This window comes from Palaemon carinicauda, chromosome 26 (genome assembly GCF_036898095.1).
Source record: "Palaemon carinicauda isolate YSFRI2023 chromosome 26, ASM3689809v2, whole genome shotgun sequence".
NCBI classification, from domain to species: Eukaryota; Metazoa; Arthropoda; class Malacostraca; order Decapoda; family Palaemonidae; genus Palaemon; species Palaemon carinicauda.
Window position 1 is genome coordinate 68,987,850 of NC_090750.1, and position 23,319 is coordinate 69,011,168.

Sequence of the window (23,319 nt, forward strand, 5' to 3'; positions counted from 1 at the left end):
AATAATACTTGAGTTGATTGTCATGAAGGAAAAATATAAATGGACTAATAGAAGTGGCAGTGATTAAGTTAATTTTTTATGTTATTTGTGACTGTAAAGGGATATAAATGTATAGTAATAGTGGCAAATCATATAGGAAAGTTTGCATAATAATTCATTGAGAGAAGAGAGAGCAATAAGTGAGACTTTAGCAAGTTTATGACTGTGTGTGTGTGTGTAACCATATATAAGTATTCGGTGACAATAGCGCATGATCTTCAAGACAAGTATAAATGTGAGAATAAAAACCGGCGTAAGGCATAGAAAGACAAATGCGTTTGAAGAAGCATACTTGGTGAAAAATGAGGTACAGACTGGACATTTCAGCATGGAAGAAGTTTGGGGATGAGAATATAAAGGAATATGTGGTATGGATGAAGTTCTTGCAGTTGTTCCTACCAGTGTATGTGCGAGTTTTTCGATTCTTAAGAAAAAAGAAAATCAAACAGAAAATGAGATAGGCAAATGAAAGGTTATAATAGGAAGATGTGTTTGGAGTAGTGAAAGATTACAATTATGAAAATGATGTCCATGCAAGGAAGGATGAAAGGTACAAAAATGTTTAGTTTTTGGAATCCAAAATAGGTAATGGTACGCTAGGCGAAATTAGGGGTTTTGCTAGTTCGTTGTGGGGTAGTATATTTTGCAGGTGTATGGATAAAGAAGTATATGTATACGTATTTTCTGTGAATAGTGCAATCTCAATATGTATAATTGTGCATGACAGACATGGACATAGGGGCGAGTTCAAGTTGAGACAATGTATGAAAAAAAATGAATATTTCACAATTTCTTAGTAAGATCTGAATGGTTGTGATGAAGGGCTTAGTCATAATTATCAGAGGATTTTTGCAATTATAAGGGAAAAGAAGCAAATGTTTAGGATAACTCATTAGATGAAGGAAGACTGGAATAATTAGAATGAATTTCACAAATTTGTTTTGTGTTAATGTATTGTATGATACTCTAAGAGTGCATAGTACCTAAAATAAAAAAAACGGTCACATTTCCATATGAACACCTTACCTGTAATTAGTGAAGAGAATCTCTCCAGTACTGTTAAACGTATCTTCTTGAAAACTTGGAACATACTGCTAATTCTGAAAGAAAGTAAATATATTAGTATTCTTAAACTTTTAGCTGAATTGCATTTTAGACATTGTACATACAACACAATATTATTATTATTATTATTATTATTATTATTATTATTATTATTATTATTATTATTATTATAACTATTACTATCATCATTATCATTATTATTATCATTATTATAATCATTATTATTATAATCATCATTATTATAATTATTATTATTATTATTATTATTATTATTATTATTATTATTATTATTATTATTATTATTACTAATAGCTAAGATACAACCATTGTTGTAAAAGCAAGGTGCTATAAGCCCAAGGGCTCCAACAGGGAAAAATAGCTCAGTGAGGAAAAGAAATAAAGGAACAGAGGATGTGGCTGATCTTTCTCACAAACTTTTTTACTTCAATGGACCACTAAACTGAAGATATTTTTAGTGAATTCTTTGAATATTTTAAAATGACATGGCTCAGAATAGTTCAGAGAGGTTGGCGAAGTTCAAATGTGGAATGTGTATCATGGAATAGAATCAAATTTTCCAAAATCTACGAAATCCCTAGAAGGATGGCACCATACTTTTAACAAGTGTGTTTCAATTCCTCACCAAACTCTCTCTAAGCTTGTAAAAAAAATTAAAACTGAACAAGCAAGTACCGAATTTATTAGGTGCAAATGTTGAAAAAGTTAATACGAAATTATTCCAGTAAATAAAAAGAACAAAAACAATCATGCAACTTACAATAAGGATGAAGGTAAACTTAGCCACCTTGGCCGAGGTCAGTACTTTACAGTGCTCATTTATCTAGTTCACTTTTTTTTTTTATCCCTTTTTAGATGTTTTGTCCATTAGGCATTTTGTCCTTGGGCATTCTGTCCTTGGGCATTCTGTCCTTGGGCATTCTGTCTGCTCACGATATAGTTGAAGTGCACTTGCACTTAACAGCTGGTTGGCGACCTCACTCCATCAGATCTGGAAAAGGGAAAACAGATGAGCAGTCTTTTCTTTTGAAGCATAAAAGTCAATTTCAAGGCAATAGCCAATAATCACTTTTGTATTATTATTATTATTATTACTGTACAGTTCATAGGCTACCACTACTAAAACCTCCCCTCCTTGTCAACCCAGGAAGGAGGAGGAGAGAATCTCTGATATTTTCTTTAGTGCCTGCCCTGGCAGTGTGCTGATAGCCAGCTTTCACAGCCATGACTCACTGCTGCCTGATTTGTCTCGTTGCTAAACTGGTGTTCTGATTAGATAAGTTACAACCTGAGTAGGAAAAACTGATGGGGGGTGTCACCCTGATTCTCAGAGTTTATAGCTCACCAGATATACACAACACTTCACCATTGGAAACAAGTCATTGATGCAGACTGGCATGTTTCCCTTGACATAAAACATTGCATAATAGATTATTATTATTATCATTACTAAGATACAATTAGTTGGAAAAGCAGGATGCTATAAGCCCAAAAGTTCCAACAGGGAAAATAGCCCAGTGAGGAAAGGAAATATGGAAATAAATTATATGAAAAGTAGTGACTATAATAGATCTTAAGATGAATCTAGCATATATCAACTATAGAGAGAGATTTGTGTCAGCCTGTTGAACATAAAAACATTCACTGCAAGTTTGAACATCTGAAGATACAAAGATTCAATTGTCTTTCCACAATATAGTCATAGCTGGAATTAAAACTTCTAGAATATTGTATAGTATTGACCTTAATTGCGATTGAGATGGCAAGACACTTGGAACTAACAGCATATCAAGAATTATTTACGATTAGGGACTACAGTATACTTGAGCTGATCTTGCAACGTCTCTACTTGCAAACCTACCCAATTTACTTAATGATGCTCTGTGCTAAGACAGACCACATCTCCCTAAAAGCACTGTTCAGGGAAACCCTTTGCACACCTGAACACATTAAAACACAAAACAAGACTTCATAAGCAGCACATTAAACTCTGATATAAATAAACAGTTCAAAGGCCTTGTTATATATGCAGCAGAACTCCCTAAATCCTATCAAGCAATGCCTTTCTTTGTCTTGCAAGCAATTGCAATCATAAAAACTCTGGAAGAATCGATGAGCAATTAAGAAAACACTGATATGCATATACCTTAAGTTCAATCTTGTACATTAGGGTTAAAATCTCACTGAAGATGTAAACTTAAAATTATTGTCAACAATAAGAAAATATCATAGTAACACTTGGTGGGATCACTGAATCAAACAGGAAATTAAGAGTTCTTGCTCAGCTCAGCAAATGAATACGGCTAGACTTTTTATCCTACCCCTCTAAAGACTGCATTTATCAATTGAGATCATTAGCTCCAGGGGATAGGGGTCATGCAATGCCAAGGGAATATACATACGTTTTACTACGTAGTGTATTAAGAGAGGTCGGACAGCAGGGTGGAAGAAAGGAGGCAGAAGAGACAGCAGTATGGCAAATCGTCCAACGAGAGAGAGAGAGAGAGAGAGAGAGAGAGAGAGAGAGAGAGAGAGAGAGAGAGAGATAAAAGGCATTGAGCTCGTAGCATTGATATGAGAGAGAGAGAGAGAGAGAGAGAGAGAGAGAGAGAGAGAGAGAGAGAGAGAGAGAAGAGAGAGAGGAGAGAGAGAGAGAGAGAGAGTCATTAAAAGGCATGGAGTTTGTAGCATTGATATGAGAGAGAGAGAGAGAGAGAGAGAGAGAGAGAGAGAGAGAGAGAGAGAGAGAGAGAGAGAGAGAGAGAATAGGGGATATGTAGGTCGATAGTCATTACAAAAGCAATGTATGTATCCCAAATGGTGTGCGAATAATTCATTTCGTCGAAGACGACTCGGCCCACACACCTGCCAACCCCACCACCACATCACCTCTCTGAGAACTTCAATTTACCTTTAAAATTTCTCACAAATCCTCAAATGCAACTTCGTATAATCAACATCAGATTGAGCTGTATTGGTTAGAACAGGTGACAACCTGGTCAACTGGCCCCTCAAAATTAACTAGTCCTGCGAATGTGGAGAAAATACCCAAACCATCAATTTGATTCTCCGATCACGACCGCTGTCTCAATTTGTACAAACCTAAGACAATGTCAATAAAAGAACGCTTCAATGATTGGCTGTTTGGTGTGATAAGCTATGAATGAATTAACATCGGTTAGAAGTACTGAATTAAAAGCTCAAGATAGGGACGACCGGCGAAATCTAACCGAGGCCCTTTGCGTCAATAGGCGTAGGAGGAGATGATGATGATGCTGATGATGAATAAAAACACATTTCTGAAGTCGTTTCTCCATTGTTTGAAAGCCGAATGACCGCTTTGATGCGGTTAAATAAATACTGTCTAGCTTGCATTTCTTCAACTTTGATATTTAGCATTGCATTAATATTCCTAAAATAGAGTAAATGTGATCATAAAAAAAAATAAACACGTAAGATTCATCTATCACTTTACATAAAACACATTAAGTAGGCTGGCTGAGCATGCCGAAACATATTTGCTATAGGCGAAATATGACAGAAGGTGATAAGGCAAATACACTTTCATAACAATATTTGATCATTTAATATCAGTTCTCCCATTGCGTAAACAATTACCTTTATACAATAAAATACGAAAGTCGAATCTTACCACAGTGCGCAACCGGACAATGGCCATGCGTTGTGTCTGTTTCCAGCAAAAATGGACCAAAAAGAAAAATATCCCCATAAATTTTGCAGCATCCTCCCAGCGTAGTAATACTCTATCGTCCCTTTTACGGAAAACTTTTCTGATAGTTGGAATACACTTTATAAGGACATGGGATTTACTTCTTTGTCTTGATTTAAACTTCCTGATCAATTTAAAGTCCTCTTCATTTTCACATATATTCAACCATTCTTTCTTCTCCTTTATACTGGCAATTATATCATCTTCATTTTCATCAATATTGCAGACCTTGATCTTCGGTTTAAGTAGATCCTTTTTATCCACTTCTACCTTAATGTCATTCTTGACCTCTTCTAAGTCATTTTTAGCCTTTTCTAACCCAGCTTTGTCCGCAAAATTAACTACCAAGTGGCCTTGTTTACCAAATCGGTCACCAAATCCCAGGAAAACAGCTTATTAATTAAGCAAAATTCCTGTATGGACCCAACCGTATGAGAAGCCATTTACTGTCGCTGGATAAATAAATTCTCACCACACACAAATAGAAACAAAACATTACCCATACACATGATACATTAATATTAATATTTAAGAACGTCATGATTATTGCCAGATGAGCAACTTATGCAAGAGTGTTTATGTCACTTAGAAACACAAGCATGATTTAACAAAGACGTAATTTTGAATTTGATTCGAAATGTTAACTTTAAATCAAGATTACCACTGTTCAATAGTTTTGAGTCGTTCTTCACCACAATTTCAAAAGTGAACAACCAATTAATCAAAATTTGTAAAACCAAGTTAGATTCAAATCATGATTGTTATAGCATCTCCACTCATTTTAACATGGTTAAAAAACAGAACTGATCCTTTATAACCACTACTAAAGTCAAAATATTTATGCTGATGATTATTATAGAGCTAAAGTCACGCTTTTGATTCAAATTGCCTGATCCACAAAGTATTAAAGACAGCATCGACATTTCATGCAATCATGGGGATTACCAATAACTATTTTTTCCATATTATTATTATTATTATTATTATTATTATTATTAATTGCTAAGCTACAGCCCTTGTTGGAAAAGCAGGATGCTGTAAGCCCAAGGGGCTCCAACAGGGAAAATAGTCCAGTGAGGGAAGGAAACGAGGAAAAAATAAGTGTTTTAAGAACAGTAATAACATTAAAATAAATATTTCCTAAATAAACTATAAAAACTTTAACAAAACAAGAGGAAGAGGAATAAGGTAAAATAGTGAGCATGAGTGTACCCTCACCCAAGAGAACTCTAACCTAAGAAAGTGGAAGACCATGGTACAGAGGCTATGCCACTATCCAAGACCAGAGAACAATGATATTGTCGCAAATAAAGCTAATCATCATTTAGTAACAAAATTAATTAATGCAAAACAAATTCAACTTTTTACCTTGATTCTAAACGAAGACTTAATATTAATTACTAAATAAGGCTTTCCATTATCAGGTTAAAAACAGATTTTGTGGAAATTCACTGACAACGAGTAGGCCCGTCCTCTAAAAGGAAGAAGAAATATGCAGAAAACCAGTTCTGTCTGGATGGTCGAAAAAACAGGCAAGGAACCCCATCCCCCCCTTATAGTAAGAGTTTAGTCATTACTAATGAGGTAATTATACGTCTACTAATGGCATATGAGAAAAACACGAATTGCATACAAAATAAATCGTTTCTATAAAGGTTTTCCCAAGAATAATTTCTAAAGATCTAAATAAAAAAGCCGTGTTTCAACTTCTTTTATCACGGTAATTTCCTGCTTTGATTTAAACTGAATTTCAATGTATTGGTGGTATAGAGTCACTTAAAGATCAAAATTAAGCCTATTATTCTATCAAACACTTCTATGTAATTGCACGTGCTGAGATGACATGAGGCTGACTTAGTCTAAACTTACAAATAATTTATATCTTGGGATACACTTCCGAATATTTAATATTTCAATAGATTTGATGCTGAGAGAGAGAGAGAGAGAGAGAGAGAGAGAGAGAGAGAGAGAGAGAGAGAGAGAGAGAGAGAGAGTTATATAATAAGTGTTAATGCAACCTTGCAAGAATAGATAAAGAAAAGTAACTGATTTATTTAAAGATTTTTTGATGTCATTTTAAAAAGATTCCTAATAAATATCTTGCTTAAATACATTCCAGTGATATCGAATCTATGATATACGATGAACAAGTATCCTCAACACACGTATTTGCGTTTAAAGACTTATTTAAATAATATGGATTTGCTGGTAAAGAATATATCTTACTTAACTTGTTTCGACGAGAGAAAAAAACGAAGTTAAGTGGAATTTGTTACAAAGTGGATGATGAAGACAATGAGTGCCAAGCATGATTTACAGGAGGTGGTAGGATAGAAAGAATACACAGCCATAAAGGACCTATTAAGAAGTCTTCTAAAAGAAAGAAAAATGCTACCGGGTGTACATTGTGACCAAGAACTAGCTGATAACTTACTAAAATTTCAAAAGCAAAATAAAAATAAATTCGAAATAGCCACGGTCTCAGATTTAGGATATTTACTCGTCAATGGTAGTGTAATGACACCGATCCCTTCGTCGTCCAGAAAATCGACAAACTACTTATTTATTTAAATTCTCTCTTCGCCACACTGTGGTTTCCTATGTATATATATTCCGCTCTACCAGAGCTACATTTTGATATATGTATCGTTTCATAACATGTTTCTGTTAACCCATAATTCATATATTTGTAAGTGTAAGAAAACACATGTTTTGGCGGGCACTTCAATCTGATTTGGCGCCAACTTCATCCTACCTTTCCGTCCGCACCTTGAAATATACTTCCGTGCACATTCCAATAAAGTATCAGTTGATCTTGGTGACGCTTGTCTCACTGTCCTTACAGTAGCATTTAATATTTCTGAAACACTATAAAAGTATTTTACTCCAATGACTTTAGATATTGTCATTAGATAAATTACACGATTTGATTCTTAGCCCCTTTAGAAATCCTGCTGACTTCATTAAAACAGGATGTCAGAAAACTCTCAATCATCATTAAAACTCTTTTATCTTATTTGTGTGTCTGGTTTAACCCTTTCACCACGTCAAGGTATCCCCACTCAGAAATGGTATAACTGTTATAACATCTCAACAAAGACTTCGAATTAAAACAACAGAAGTACTGGTCCTTCATAACTACCCTTAGAAAAGTCAAAATACTTTCATTGCTGATTATTGTAGATTAATTAAAGTAATATATTTTTTTACATAGAAAATAGCTTAATGCCAAGTATCAAACTATTTATAAAACACTACCATTTCCCACAATCACAAAAATGACAAATATCTAAAATAGTCAAAGATGAAATGTAGTACACACATAAAAAGTTTATAGTCACGCCTTCGATTCAAGTTGCTTAGTCCACGAAGTATTAAGGACAACATTGACGCTTTTTACAATCTTGTTGATCACTAATAACCAGTTTTGTTTCATCAAAATGACATTGCCTTCGGAAATGTCCACATGAAACTATATTTCATTTATCAATTCAAAAGTTAATACATTTGAAATGAAATTAAGTTATTACATTTACATTAAACTAAATAAGCAATATTAGTTTCAGATTAAGAACAACGAAGAACAAATCTGTTGAAAAGCACTTTTGCCGGACTGGTCTTAAAACAGACTAAGAACCAAAACGCCCCACCACCAATTGCAATGATTGCTTAGTTATTAACCCTTTTACCCCCAAAGGACGCACTGGTATGTTTCACAAAAGCCATCCCTTTACCCCCATGGACGTACCGGTACGTCATTGCAAAAAAATGCTATAAAAATTATTTTTTTTCATATTTTTGATAATTTTTTGAAAACATTCAGGCATTTTCCAAGAGAATGAGACCAACCTGACCTCTCTACGACAAAAATTAAGGCTGTTAGAGCAATTTAAAGAATATATGCTGCAAAATGTGCTGGGAAAAAAATAACCCCTTGGGGGTTAAGGGTTGGAAATTTCCAAATAGCCTGGAGGTTAAAGGGTTAACTAACGAATGACAGGAAAATATTAATGATAGTTTAATATGAATTAATTCGTATCAATAAATGCTCTCCCAAACATATTTCCTCATATATATCAGAATTACACAAGAAAATTGTCCAAACTTCTTACGATTCTGCAACCAACATATGAAAACAGAAGGTAAATATCTCGAAGCAAATAAAAAGGAAATAAATACTAAGCCTAAATCATGGCCCGGTTTCAAAACTCAAGTATTGGATAAAAAACATTGTTTTATGTAAAATACATTAAAATATGTATACGATAAACTGACTTTGTAGGGCCAGAAAAACAGACCGTAAAATAAATGTAAAGTAAAGTATGGGCCCAACTGTATGGCAAGTTATTCACAATAGCTGGCTAAATAGATTTATGCATTTCTTTAGGAAAAAGCCGTGATTAATAATAATAATAATAATAATAATAATAATAATAATAATAATAATAATAATAATAATAATAATAATAATAATAATGAACAAGTTGAGCAACTCCTGCAAGACTGTCCATATCACCTAGAAACACAAGCATGATTGAACAAAAACGTACTTTCTCTAAAGTTCATAAATAGTGATTTTGAATCATTCTTTACTACAATTTAAGATGTAAACAATAGATTAAAATTAGATTAAAATTATGATTGTTGAAGCATCTACACTCATTTTAACAAGGTTACAAAACAGAACTGATCCTTCATAACCACTACTAAAGTCAAAATATTTATGCTGGTAATTATTAAAGAGTTAAAGTTAGGCCATTGATTCAAATTGCCCTATGCACTAAGCATCAACATTTTATGCAATCATGGGATCATTAATAACCAGCTTTTTTTTTTTCACAAAATGATATTGTCGCAAATAAAGCTAATCATCATTTAGTAACAAAATTAATTAATGTAAAACAAATTCAACTTTTTACCTTGATACTAAACGAAGACTTAGTATTAATTACTGAATAAGGCTTTCCATTTACAGATTAAAAACTGATTTTTTGAAAATTCACTGACAAGGAGTAATAGACCCGTCCTCTTAAACGAAGAACAAATATGCAGAAAACCAGTTCTCTCTGGTTGGTCGAAAAATAGGCAAGGGACCCCAACCCCCTTACGGTAAGAGTTAGTCATTAACTAATGAGGTAATTGAACGTCTGCTATTGGAATATGAGAAAAAACACGATTTTCATACAAAGTAAATCGTTTCTATAAAGGTTTTCCCAAGAATATTTTCTAAAAACTTGAATAAAAAGCCGTGTTCCTACTTGGGCTTTTATCACGGTAACTTCCTACTTTGGTTTAAACTGAATTTCAATGCATTGGTGGTATAGAGTCACTTAAAGATCAAAATTAAGCCTTTTTATTCTACCAACCACTTCTGTGTAAGTGCATGTGATGAGATGATATGAGGCTGACTTAGTCTAAACTTAAAAATAATTTATATTTTGGGATAAACTTCCGAATATTTAATATTTCAATGGATTTGATGCCGAGAGAGAGAGAGAGAGAGAGAGAGAGAGAGAGAGAGAGAGAGAGAGAGAGAGAGAGAGATAGAGAGTTATATAATAAGTGTTAATGGAACCTTTACAAACTAATAAATCTTATTCCTTGAAAAGGACGCAAGAATAGATAAAGAAAAGTGATTTATTTAAAGATTTTTTGATGTCATTATAAAAAAATGCCTAATAAATATCTTGCTTAAATACATTCCAGTGATATTGAATCTATGATATACGAGACACAAGTATCCTCAATACACTTATGGGTGTTTAATAACTTATTCAAAATCGATGGATTTGCTGGTAACGAATATGTTTTACTAGACTTGTTTCACCGAGAGAAAAAAACGTCGAGGTTTAGTGGAGTTTGTTACAAAATGACTGATGAAGATAATGAGTGCCAAGCAGGATTTACAGGAGGAGGTAGGATAGAAGAAATACACAGCCATAAAGGGCCTATTAAGGAGGAGGCAGCAGCAATAGACATGATAAGCTATATAGTCTTTTAAATGATCTAATGGCGAATGTTAAAGGCGGCGGCTCCCAGGTGTGCATTGTGACCAAGAACTAGCAGATAAATTTCTAGAAATTCCAAAAAGCAAAATATAAAAAAAAAAGCAATTGGATGTTTGCGGATATTCAAATTCAGATTGGTGTTAAACCAGACCCACAAATATGATTAGAGTTTTGATGATGAAGTCATCAGGATTTTTGAAGAGGTCTAAAAAACAAATCGTGTGATTTATCTGAACTAATTGGAGTAGAATACTTTCACTCTTACTGATACTATTTCAAGAATTGTAGTTACTACTGTTGACTTTAGTGTAAATATCCAAAATTTAAGACAGTGGCTACAGCCACACCCATTCTGAAAAGTGCTCTCGATTATCAGGACTTTCGTACATACATAGCTATTTCGCATGTATCCTTCATAGCAAAAAGGCTAGAATATATCATTCTTGAACTATTAGTTTGTCCTTTGGGAAGTATGAAACATTGCCGGATAACCAGTCACTATGCAGATAATTTTATTCTACAGAGAAAACTCTATGCAGTATTTCATATATGATTTACTTGCAATAGTGATGACAGATGTGGTTATTTTCTGGGTCCTATCACACAAATATTACTCATTACTAGACCTAGAAGATTAGCTTGTTATATATATTCTTTAGTATATGAAAACGTATTAGTTTGACGAATGGCTGCTGTTTTTCCGGTCCCACACAGAAGGGGTACCCTACTCTCTACAGGACCTCCACTGTCGTTTTATCTTGTTCGTTCAGAGTATTCAACATAGCAAAGCACGTATTGCTCATTTACTGTAAAATGATCCCAGTCAAAGGACGAACAGAATAAGAAAGTCTTCAGTTTCCTATTGAAAGCCTTAATGTCTTCAATCATTCGGATGTCTCGTGGGAGCTTATTGTATTATGTATTCATTTTACAATCCTCAATATCGAAGCACTTAAAAAAAAAATCTCGTTTCCTATTGAGAGCCTTAATATCTCCATTCATTTTGGTATCTAGTGGGCAACTGACAGCACCTAGATGAATGCAATAGATTTCCAATTAATCAACATATGAAAAATAATAGAATAGTAATTATCTCAAAGAAACTAAAACGGAAAAAAATTCAAAATCTAAATCGTACCTCGGTTTCAAAACGAAAACATTAAAAGTTCACCTATTGGCCAAACTATACGAGAGGCTATTTACAGTGGCCAGTACGGGCTAGAGTCTAGATCTCTAACCAAACTCTGAACCATAAAGAAACCGTTATTATAACAAGACAATTTATGTGTTAGGAAAAGCCATGTTTATTACAAGATGAGCAACACATCGTAGGTAGCCTACATCAGCTGGAAACACAAACATTATTCAATATAGACACAAACTTTAGAATTTGGTTCTTAAATAATAATTTCAAATAAAGAGTAACACTATTGCAGGGTGTCACAATTACCTACATTCTATAGCTATGGAAGCAATGCTCTTAAACACTTTTGACTAGTTTCGTACCACATTGTCAAATGGGAAAATTCACTTCATTTAGTACCTCAGTATCTATGGATTGTTAAATCTGTACTTAGTTGGATTACAGTTATAACCTATACAACAACAACAACAAATGCAACAGTTTCTAGTCCAGTGCAGGACAAAGGCCTCAGCCATATCAATTCATGTCTGGGGTTTGGCCACAGTCTTTCCATCACCACGCTAACCAATTATGGATTGGTGATGGTGGGAGACTTTGGTCTGATCCTTCACAGCATACCAACCTAGTATGGGTGGCCATGACTAGTACAGCTTTGCTCATCATGGCGATATGCGAACCCTTTCACCACATCAAGATATCCCCACTCAGAAATGGTATAACTTATAACATCTCAACAAAGACTTCGAATTAAAACAACAGAAGTACTGGTCCTTCATAACTACCCTTAGAAAAGTCAAAATACTTTCATTGCTGATTATTGTAGATCAATTAAAGTAATATATTTCCTTACATAGAAAATATCTTAATGTCAAGTAGCAAACTATTTATAAACACTACCATTTCCCACAATCACATAAATGACAAATATCTAAACTAGTTACAGATGAAATGTAGTACAAACATGAAAAGTTTATAGTCACGCCTTCGATTCAAGTTGCTTAGTCCACGAAGTATTAAAGACAATATTGACACTTTTTGCAATCTTGTTGATCACTAATAATCAGTTTTGTTTCATCAAAATGACATTGCCTTCGGAAATTTCAACATTGAACTATTCATCATTTATTAATTAAGATTCAATGCATGCAAAACAAAATTAACTTATTACCTTTACATAACTAAATAAGGCTTCATATTTTTAGATTTAAAACCAATTAAAATAAAAACACTGACAACGAGTAAGGCCGTGTTCTTAACGAAGAGCAAATATGTTGAAATTCACTTAAGCCTGACTGGTAGAAAAATAGACTAGGGACCTCTCCACCCCCCTTACAGTAAGAGTTTAGTCATTAACTAATGCTTTGAATACGTCTGCCCACTAGTGAATGATAGAAAAATATTGATGAAGGTTTAATACAAAAGACGTATCAATAAATGCTCTCACAAAAAGATTTTCTCAAGAAATTCGTCCTAACTTCTTACGATTCTGCCAGAACCAACACATGAAAACTGATAGTAAAAATCTACATGGAAATAAGTCTAGGATGAATACTAAATTAAATATTACCTGTTTCAAAACGAAAGCATTTGACAAACACATGTGTTGTGTGATATGGTAAATACCTTAGAATGTGCACGATGAACTGATATTGTAGCCTTAGGCCCTGTGTGACAGGACCAGAAAAAACAGCCTTCTAAGTAAGTTCATGTATGGACCCTACTACATGAGAAGCCATTTACTCTCGCTGGATAAATACATTCTCACCACACACAAATAAAAACATTACTCATACACAAGATACATTAATATTATCATTTAGTAAAAGTCATGATTATTGCCAGAGGAGCAACTCATGCAAGTGTGTCTATGTCACCTAGAGAGGCAAAAATGATGTAACAATTAAGTAATTTGGAATTTGATACGTAAATTGTAACTTTAAATAAAGATTCCCACTGCTGTATGACGTTACAGTCTACACTACACGATTGTGAAACCAATGCTCAACCATTTTGAGTCGTTCTTTACCACAATTTCAAATGTGAACAATTAAAAGTCATTAAAAATATGTATTCCGTCAGATTATAATTATAATTGTTGTAGCATTGCCACTCATTTTATCATGGTTAAAAAACCAGAATTGATCCTTTATAATCATTACAAAAGTCAAAATATTTGTGCTGATAATTATTAGAGAGAAAATCAGGCCTTTGTGTGTGTGTGTAATAAAATTAATTAATGCAAAACAAATTCAACTTTTTACCTTAATACTATACGAAGACTTAGTATTAATTACTGAATAAGGCTTCCCCTTTCCAGATTAAAAACTGAATTTTTGAAAATTCACTGACAACGAGTAGACCCGTCCTCTTAAACGAAGAACAAATATGCAGAAAACCAGTTCTGTCTGGTTAGTCAAAAAACAGGCAAGGAACCCCAACCCCCCCTTACAGTAAGTGTTAATCAGTCATTAACTAATGAGGTAATTATACGTTTGTTATTGGAAAAAAAAAAAAAAAAAATTGTTGCATACAAAATAAATAGTCTATAAAGGTTTTCTAAAGATTATATTCTATAAATCTAAATAAAAATCCGTGTTTTTACTTGTGCTTTTATCACGGTAATTTCCTACTTTGATTTAAACAATTTCAATGCATTGGTGGTATAGAGAGTCCCTTAAAGATCAAAATTAAGCCTTTATTCTACCAACCACTTCTGTGCAATTGCACGTGATGAGATGACATGAGGCTGACTTAGTCTAAACTTACAAATAATTTATATCTTGGGAGAGAGAGAGAGAGAGAGAGAGAGAGAGAGAGAGAGAGAGAGAGAGAGAGAGAGAGAGAGACATAACTATGATAGAATATAGGCAATATCTTTATTGTGTCGAAATGATATTTGCTCAAACGGTTTTACATTTTTTTTTCGACTATTTCTAAAGTCTTGTTACGTTAGTTGGTGTTTGAAATTCCTCCTTTCGTCTCTGGGCATCGACTCCTGACCAAAGGCACCTTTATGATTGTGTGTTCCCTCCAGGCATTTCAGTTTGTAACAAACTACTCTTAACTCTCTTTACGTGTTTTTTTTACTGCAAATCTTCCCACTGAAACAAGTTTAGTCGAATATATTCTTTACCAGCAAATACAAATAATTTTAGTAAGTCTTTAAACACACATGGGTATGTTAAGTATACTTGTTCCTCGTATATCATAGATTCGATATCACTGGAATGTATTTAAGCAATATATTTATTAGGCAATTTTTTAACATCCCATCAAGAAGTCGTGAAATGAATCATATGATTCAGTTACTTTTCCCTGATATTTTCGAGTTTTGAGTCTTTTATAAGAAAAAAAAAAAGGTTTTTGAATCTGATTTTGAGGAAAACTAATCAAGGTTAATGTAATGTTAGTCACTTTCCCTATCCAGAAAACCTTTTGGTTTGCCGAAGAATGAAGTCGTTAAATACCAGTTAATGATAGGTTTGTTAAGGTTGTACTAACACCTTAACCCCCCCCCCCTCTCTCTCTCTCTCTCTCTCTCTCTCTCTCTCTCTCTCTCTCTCTCTCTCTCTCTCTCTCTCTCTCGCGTTTTGTTTGCATTCGGTAAAATGATTTTTAAATATTACATATTCCAGTTTACATCAACATTCTGTTGATAATTATAATAATTCGTACTGATAAATTAAGAAGTTCACAACAATTTCTACATGAAAGTACAGTACCTCGCTTGGAATTCCAATCTAATGACTACAGTACTCCTCCTCACTTTGAAATTACGCTTTAGCCAAGAACCATATTTTCCACCATTCAAGAAATAAATCACTTAAAAGTTTCAAAATTTCTGAGGTAAAAACCCGATAGGCCTATTTAATTTCTAGCACAGTGGTTCCCAAACGGGGGGAAATTTCCCCCTGGGGGAAAAATTGAAGCTTCCAGGGGGAAAATAATTACACTACCAACTAACTAAAGTACGTGGGGCAATTTGTTGTTAGCCATTCAATTGAGATATGATCATATCAGTTCTCACTGACATGATATTTAAGGGGAGAATTGGAGTGTCACGCCCATTTCTGAGGCAGGCGAGAGTGGGCATGAGGGCTGCTCTCTCTCTCTCCAATTTACTCTAATTATATGTTTATCAGTATATTTGTACATTAGAAAAATAAATTAGTAAATAGCCTCAAGTGTGTTTTAACTACTCTTTCCCTCATACACATGAAGAGGGAAATCTGGATGGTTGAACTGGGTGCAGGGTGGAAATGGCAGAAAAAAAGTTTGGGAACCGCTGGTTTAGAATATAATATCCATCATTATACGTAACAACATGTAGCCTACAAATACAGTCAGGTCTAAAGGAATACCAAAAGTACAACTTAAGAAATTACAAAACATAATAAACAGAGGAACAAGACTGATAAAAGGTGTCCCACCTTGAGGAAGGATCACTCCTATGTTAATTGATTTACATAGGCTGCCTATTACAGCGAGAATTGAGTTTAAAATATGCAAACTAACCCACCAAGTTATCAGAACCGGACGTCCAAAATATCTAAGAGAATTGCTACATATTGCACAGCCAACAAATCATGTTGACACGAGAATAGTTAGACTGCTTCAAATTACTGGAACCTAGATATATGTCTACTATAGGCACCTGAGCCTTTAAATATGCGGCCCCGAGACTATACAATAAGCTCCCACTAGACATCAGAACGACTGAAGATATTAAGGCTTCGATAGTGTGGATTTGACAATAAACGAGCAATATGCTTTCGAACGAGCAATATGCTTTCGAACAAGCATGATGAAATGACTGTAGAGGTCATATAGACAGTAGGGTTCCCCTGGTGTATAGGGCCAGAAAAGCAGCCCTTAAAAGTATAGATTTGAAAACAAAAAACCTAGAAATGATCAACTAAATCAAGGATAGAAAAACTTGATAATAGGGAATAGGATATGCCTCAACTAAAGAGAGAGAGAGAGAGAGAGAGAGAGAGAGAGAGAGAGAGAGAGAGAGAGAGAGAGAGAGAGAGAGAGAGAGAGAGAGAGAGAGCCTAATTGGTGGGCGTGGCTGGCCAAAGACTTTCAAACAAATGGAAGTGAGACAATGGTTGTTCCTTAAAGCAAAATAATTGTATATATTTGTCATAAGGATTGTATATATTTGCATTCAAATGAATGGCATATGTGTATTCATACAGTATGTGTATACAGAATTATATAAATGCACTTATTTTTCTATATTAGTAAAATACAGAATGAATGTGACTGTCGAGTTGTCCAATAAAATGTATTTTAGTTAATTAACAAATAATTTTCTAACATATCACCTTAAACTCTCTTTTCCTCCTTACACTTTTGTCATGCAAATAATTTGCACAAATTACACAATTTCCACTATAGTTTACACCATTACATTCACAACTTTAAAAATGTGAAAAAGCTCGTCAAATTTCTTACCAGATTAAATCAAAGTACGTGATTAAAACAGTTCTGTATTTTATCAAATAAAACATTGAGCAGATATTAAAAGGCTACTACCCTCTATGTCAACCATGGGAACAAAAAATCCATAGAAAATAGATATGAACATTTGATTTGGAATCTAAAATCTAGGCCTACGGCTATAGGCATTGTTAATATCCCCATTCATTTTTTACAGTAAAAACTTCAATTATAGGTGATTACAGTGTGCCTACTTAGAACTCAAACTACACAGCTAGTTATACACCGTTCTATCATTAATTAATAAGTTAAAACCACATCTAGAAACAATCGCATTTAATAACCTTTCAATAATCAAGGAAATTACCACCTCACGCTAAAAAGGCCATTTCGAGAAATGTCTTTTCATGAAAAATTCTTCGCCATTAAAAGACCCTTACAGAAATTCTATGGTTTGCTATCAATCATGGTAACCTTCAACACCTATAATATATTCGAATCTCCAATATTTCGAGTAATAAAACAACATTTAAAACACAATAGAACAAAAAATCTTGTAAAATTTGTCCCTTCTTACCCCTTAAAGCCTTCATTCTTCACAGACTCACAAGTTAAAAGACACAAGACACTTCCTTCCTTCTGTGTGTGTGTCTAAGACAGAAATGAACCTTCTTCTTCATTCTACACACTCAGGAACATCCCTAGACGGTCCCTAAAAGTTCCCTAGACCAGAAGTAATTTCTCCAGGCATTTTTTAACGCAATTAATTCTGTTGCTTATAAAATGCTGTATTGTGTATACACTGTATCTTCTATGATTAAAATATATTCTGTATTTACTTTTAATTATGGTATTTGTAAAACCACAAACAGTAAAATATCATTTTTTAATCTTGAACTCGTGTTCTGATTACAGTAGTGCTCTGGAAGATATATAAAACAAATTATAATTGTAATCAATTTCATACCACAGGAAAACAATAAAACGTAATTAAGTCATTGTAAATCCTATTGAAGACAGAATTATTCATGAGTATTTAGAGTAGAGTGTTTTTCAGTTACCAGACGTATGGGAATTCGCACCTTTGATATGTCCCTAAACACCTCTAAAAATTCCCAGATTTGGGGACAAATTCTTAACAAGTTGTCCTGCTGGTTAAAGAATTGTTTCAACCAATCAGAGACCTCCACCATAGTCTGAGTTTTATAGCCTTTTCATCCGCTATAACTATAGTATTTTGCTTAGAATATATTTAAACATTCTTACGATAGATTAATTTAATTACTATAGGAGTTCGGAAGATATTCGATTGAAGATAATCTAATATTTAATGGATATATAAGAGGGAAATGTATAAGCAGGTTACCCCTAAAACAGCGGGGCTAAAGAAAAAGAAAACGGTACAGCTTTTTATTTAGAGAAAACGTTAAATAAGGGTAACTAAAGTATATTTAACTACCACGAAATACAATTTTCTTTTCTCGTTATAATGTCATCTTAGAACATTTATGAGTTAATGCCTTTAGGAATATTATCTTCCATAATTTATATAATTGTATGATATAAAATGAGCAAGATTTACTCGAGAATAATTAAAAATATCACTACATTTTGAAAGTGGATAGTATTTAAAATCCAGAATTTATAGCTTGGCTTTAGACTCAATATGTATAAAATGGCTATTTGTATTTCGAATTGTAAATGGCTTTAAAATATAACTATTTCGTCATAGGCCTACTCTTCTGTCATACTTTTTATCCCATCGACTTGGAAGTATTATGTTTGTTTAACTATGTTTACAAATATCTACCTATATTTTAAATTAAGAGAGATGTTATGTAATTACCCTTCTAATAGTTTTAACGAGTTAAAGAAGCAGTTGAAAAATATAACTAAGCTACAACACTTGTTGGAAAAGCAATATACTATAAGCCCAAGGGCTCCAGCTGGGAAAACAGCCTAGCGATTAAAGGAAATAAGGAAACAAACATTTCATATGAGTTGCTAGTTACTTCTCTTGTAGTTTAAGTATTTTTCTGGTTTCCTTTCCTCACTGGGCTCCTTTTCCTTCTTGGAGTCCTTCAGCTTACAGAATCTTACTTTTCCAACTAGGGTTGTAACATAGCTAATAATAATAATAATAATAATAATAATAATAATAATAATAATAATAATAATAATAATAATAATAATAATAATAATAATAATAATAATAATAATAATAATAATAATAATAGGTGGACTTAACACTAAGGAAGCAGTAATAATAATGAAGACAAGGTTGAATATGATAGACTTAATAATAAAAAAAAGCTACATCCAAATGCATAAGGGTACGGGCATTGCAGACTCTTCTAACTCTGGAATTTTCTTGACATTCAAAATGAATCCCAAGAAATTACATACATTGGCAAGGAGAAGCTGATCTATGAGCAGAGGTAAGGTACTGGACATTAAACATCACCCCCAAAAGACTTAGAACTTCAAACTCCTCAAGGATATCAGTAAACATTTTTAAATATCTGTATGATTAAAAATTCAAATAATTTAGCAAGGTTGACATCTGTACTTAGCACTGAACAAGGAACCACCATCTGTTGATGAATCCACTTACCGTTATACCTAAAGCTTGTGTGAATCATGGCAGATTTTGCAGACACCAGCATTGACCGATGGTTCGAAGGCTACCGTTCTTTAAAGGTCGCACATGAATGGAAGAAGCAAGGGACAGTGACAATGCCCTAGAGACTGACCTTATATACATATGATCAGTGCCCAAGCCCCTCTGTACCCAAGCTAGGACAGGGGAGGGCCAGATAATGGCTGCTAATAACATGTAGACCTAGAGACTTCCCTCAAACCATCTATCCTTAGCTTACAAGGGCGTTGAGGTTGTAGACACTACAAGAAACTATCGAGGTTGCGCTGGTCTCAAGCTCCAGTCCAACACATTACGAAGACAGGGTTGTTTCCAACAGGTTCCATTGAAGAAAATGCCTAATGACATGAAAAACTGCTATGCTTTACTTTACGTAGGAAGATGACAGTTTAAATTAAATAGCCATGCTAACAAATGCAAGCCTTGACTTCCACTACAGAAGGATGGCAATGTAACACCAGGAAATTTTATGGTGCCTTTTTGCAACTTGCTCTAGGCTTCATTTGCACAAGAAGAATTGCGTACCTGTAGGTAGTAGGCTGGCCAAAGCACCAGCCAACCATCGAGAAACTACCGTTGGAGAGTTATTGGGCACTTTGACTGGCCAGAAAGTACTATATTGGATCCCTTCCTAGTTACGGCTCAGTTTTCCCTTACCTAAACATGCACTGACTAGTCTGGTCTGTCCTTTACACATTCTCTTCTTTCCTTAACACACATGACAATACGAAGAAAACCAAAATTCTTCTACCCTTTTGTTGATAGCAGGTTGGCCAGGGCACCAGCCACCCATTGAGAAACTACTGTTGGAGTGTTATTGGGCCCTTTGATTGGCCAGATAGTGTTAAAATAGATTCCTTTCTGGTTATGGCTCAATTTTCTTTGCCTACACATACACTCAATAGTCTGGCCTATTCTTTACACATGCTCCTCTTTCCTCACACACCTGACAACACTAAGATAACCAAATAATTCCTCTTCACTCAAGGGGTTAACTACTGTACTGTAGTTTTTCAGTAGCTACTTTCCTTTTGGTAAGGGTAGAAAAGACACTTTAGCTATGGTAAACAGTTCTTCAGAAGGATACTCTAAAACTAAACCGCTGTATTGTACTCTAGTCTTGGGTAGTGCTATAGCCTCGGTACCATGGTCTTCCACTGTATTGGGTTAGAGTTCTCTTGCTTAAGGGTACACCCAGCCACACTATTTTATGTTTCCTTATTTCCTTTCCTTCCTGGGCTATTTTTCCTGCTGGAGCCCTTGGACCTATAGCATACTGCTTTTAAAACTCGAGTTGTAACTCATAACATGAATTAGACAACCAAGTTTGATCGTCAAATCAGAATGCAGAAGAAAATGCCCACTCAGTTTGTGCCTTGCAGAGACATCCCACCTAAGATCTTAGATAGCAAAAAAATTTTATCAAAATTCCAGGACCTTTGAATCAAATACATCTACAACATACAAAGCATTTCTTGCAAAGGAAAAAAAATTAGTTAACTCTAGTTTAACATTGCATCGTTTACTGATAAACTAAAGGGACAACTTTATCAGAAAGTCTATCAATGAAGAATAACTTTTATTCTCAAGAAAACCTAGAAACTTAAAGATACAAATCACTAACAATCGAAACAGTATAATCTTCATTCTATATTTAGGAGAGCACTATGATACAATTGACAAGACTAAGGAAAGAGGAAAATATACAGTACATTAAGAATGGATTATACAAACAATATTCTATACAACCTATAATTCATTAAGATTTAATCAAGCTCTTCCATTTTAATGCTTACGTAAAAATTCACTGGCTTTTGATCACCTAAAAAATGTTACACTTTCTATACACCTATGAAGTATTCAAAATATGAGCGTCTACATTTTAACAAGAGGTTATAATGAGAATAACAACTGATCAAAGGAAAAGCATGTTGATATAGAATGAGGAAGAAGGCAGATGAGACTTTCTTCTTTATAACATAAAAGTTCTTCTGTTAGGACAAAATTATAGTTCTCAACTTTGTGATACCTTGTTTCACGTACTTCAAAACTGCTGTAAGGTCCGAGTGTACATTCTCCTTTTTTAACTAGATCGTGCGACAGAACCAGTGACTCCAGAACAGTTAGTACTTCTAGGAAATTTAAGAACATCTGTGACTCAACAATTGGACAAGTTCCTGAGAACTAACTACAGTAATCTTGAAAGTAGCACCCCATTCAAGCAGACACATCACATTACTATTATTATTACTAGCTAAGTTACAATCCTAGTTGAAAAAGTAGAATGCTTTAGGGATAAGGGGTCCAACAGGAAAAATTAGCCCATTGAGGAAAGGAAACAAGGAAATAAGTAATTTACTATTACAAGAGAATTGATAAACAATTAAAATAAAATATTTTAAGCACAGTATCAACATTAAAATAGATCTTTATTATATAAACTATAAAGGACTCTAATAAACAAGAGGAAGAGAAAAAAAGATAGAATAGTGTGCCCAAGTGTACCCAGAACCGCTACCTCATGACATAGATCAAGGTAGTCGACAAAAAATCCACAATCCAAAAAGTTTAATTTGATTCTCGATGGTTGACACGGAAACTGTTTTCAGGTCTATTGTATTGGAATATAAAATTTAGGCCTCAAGAAAAGCACTAAGGCATCAAAGTCCATTCAGCCCTATAGGATATAAATTACTCAACCATACCTGTGCACTCACACCATTTGGTATAATTTCAAACTATACTGTAAAATCAATCACACCACTTTCACACAATAACATCTAGATGTGAGATTAGAATGGATTAAAAACACCAAATAAATAAATTAATAAAATCAACGAAAGCTTTTGATAAAACTCAACACTATAAATTTTTTCAAACTCAGAGTACAGTATTACAATTTTCCCCCAGTATGTCTCTTAAAGGTGTACTGACCTATCCCAAACACTTAAAGATATTTTGAAAATTATCCACCCTGAGTTGTGCATTATATATGTATGTTCCCAAAGCCTGTAGTTCTTTTCAGGCTCATCCAACTGTGGACCAAGAGAGTTTTCATTTCTTGAGTACTTGGCTATAAGCAGAAAGTTCTAAACTCTAACAAAAATCCCAAAAAGGAAGAGGATATCGTCAGTTCAAGATAAAACACTAATTGAGACTGAATCAAACTCTGTTACAACAGACTACAATACGAGCCTTGAGAAAAATTTCA

The 23,319-nt window shown here is 34.0% G+C and overlaps 1 long non-coding RNA gene across 1 annotated transcript; it reads right to left on the reverse strand.

Moving 5' to 3' along the window:
- Positions 1–1,058: 1,058 nt before the first annotated feature.
- LOC137620218 (uncharacterized) lies at positions 1,059–18,105 on the reverse strand. Its single transcript, XR_011040021.1, has 3 exons — positions 18,027–18,105; positions 1,883–2,113; positions 1,059–1,139 (listed from the first exon to the last, which is right to left on the reverse strand). It is a non-coding gene; the product is annotated as an uncharacterized lncRNA (long non-coding RNA).
- Positions 18,106–23,319: the final 5,214 nt, after the last annotated feature.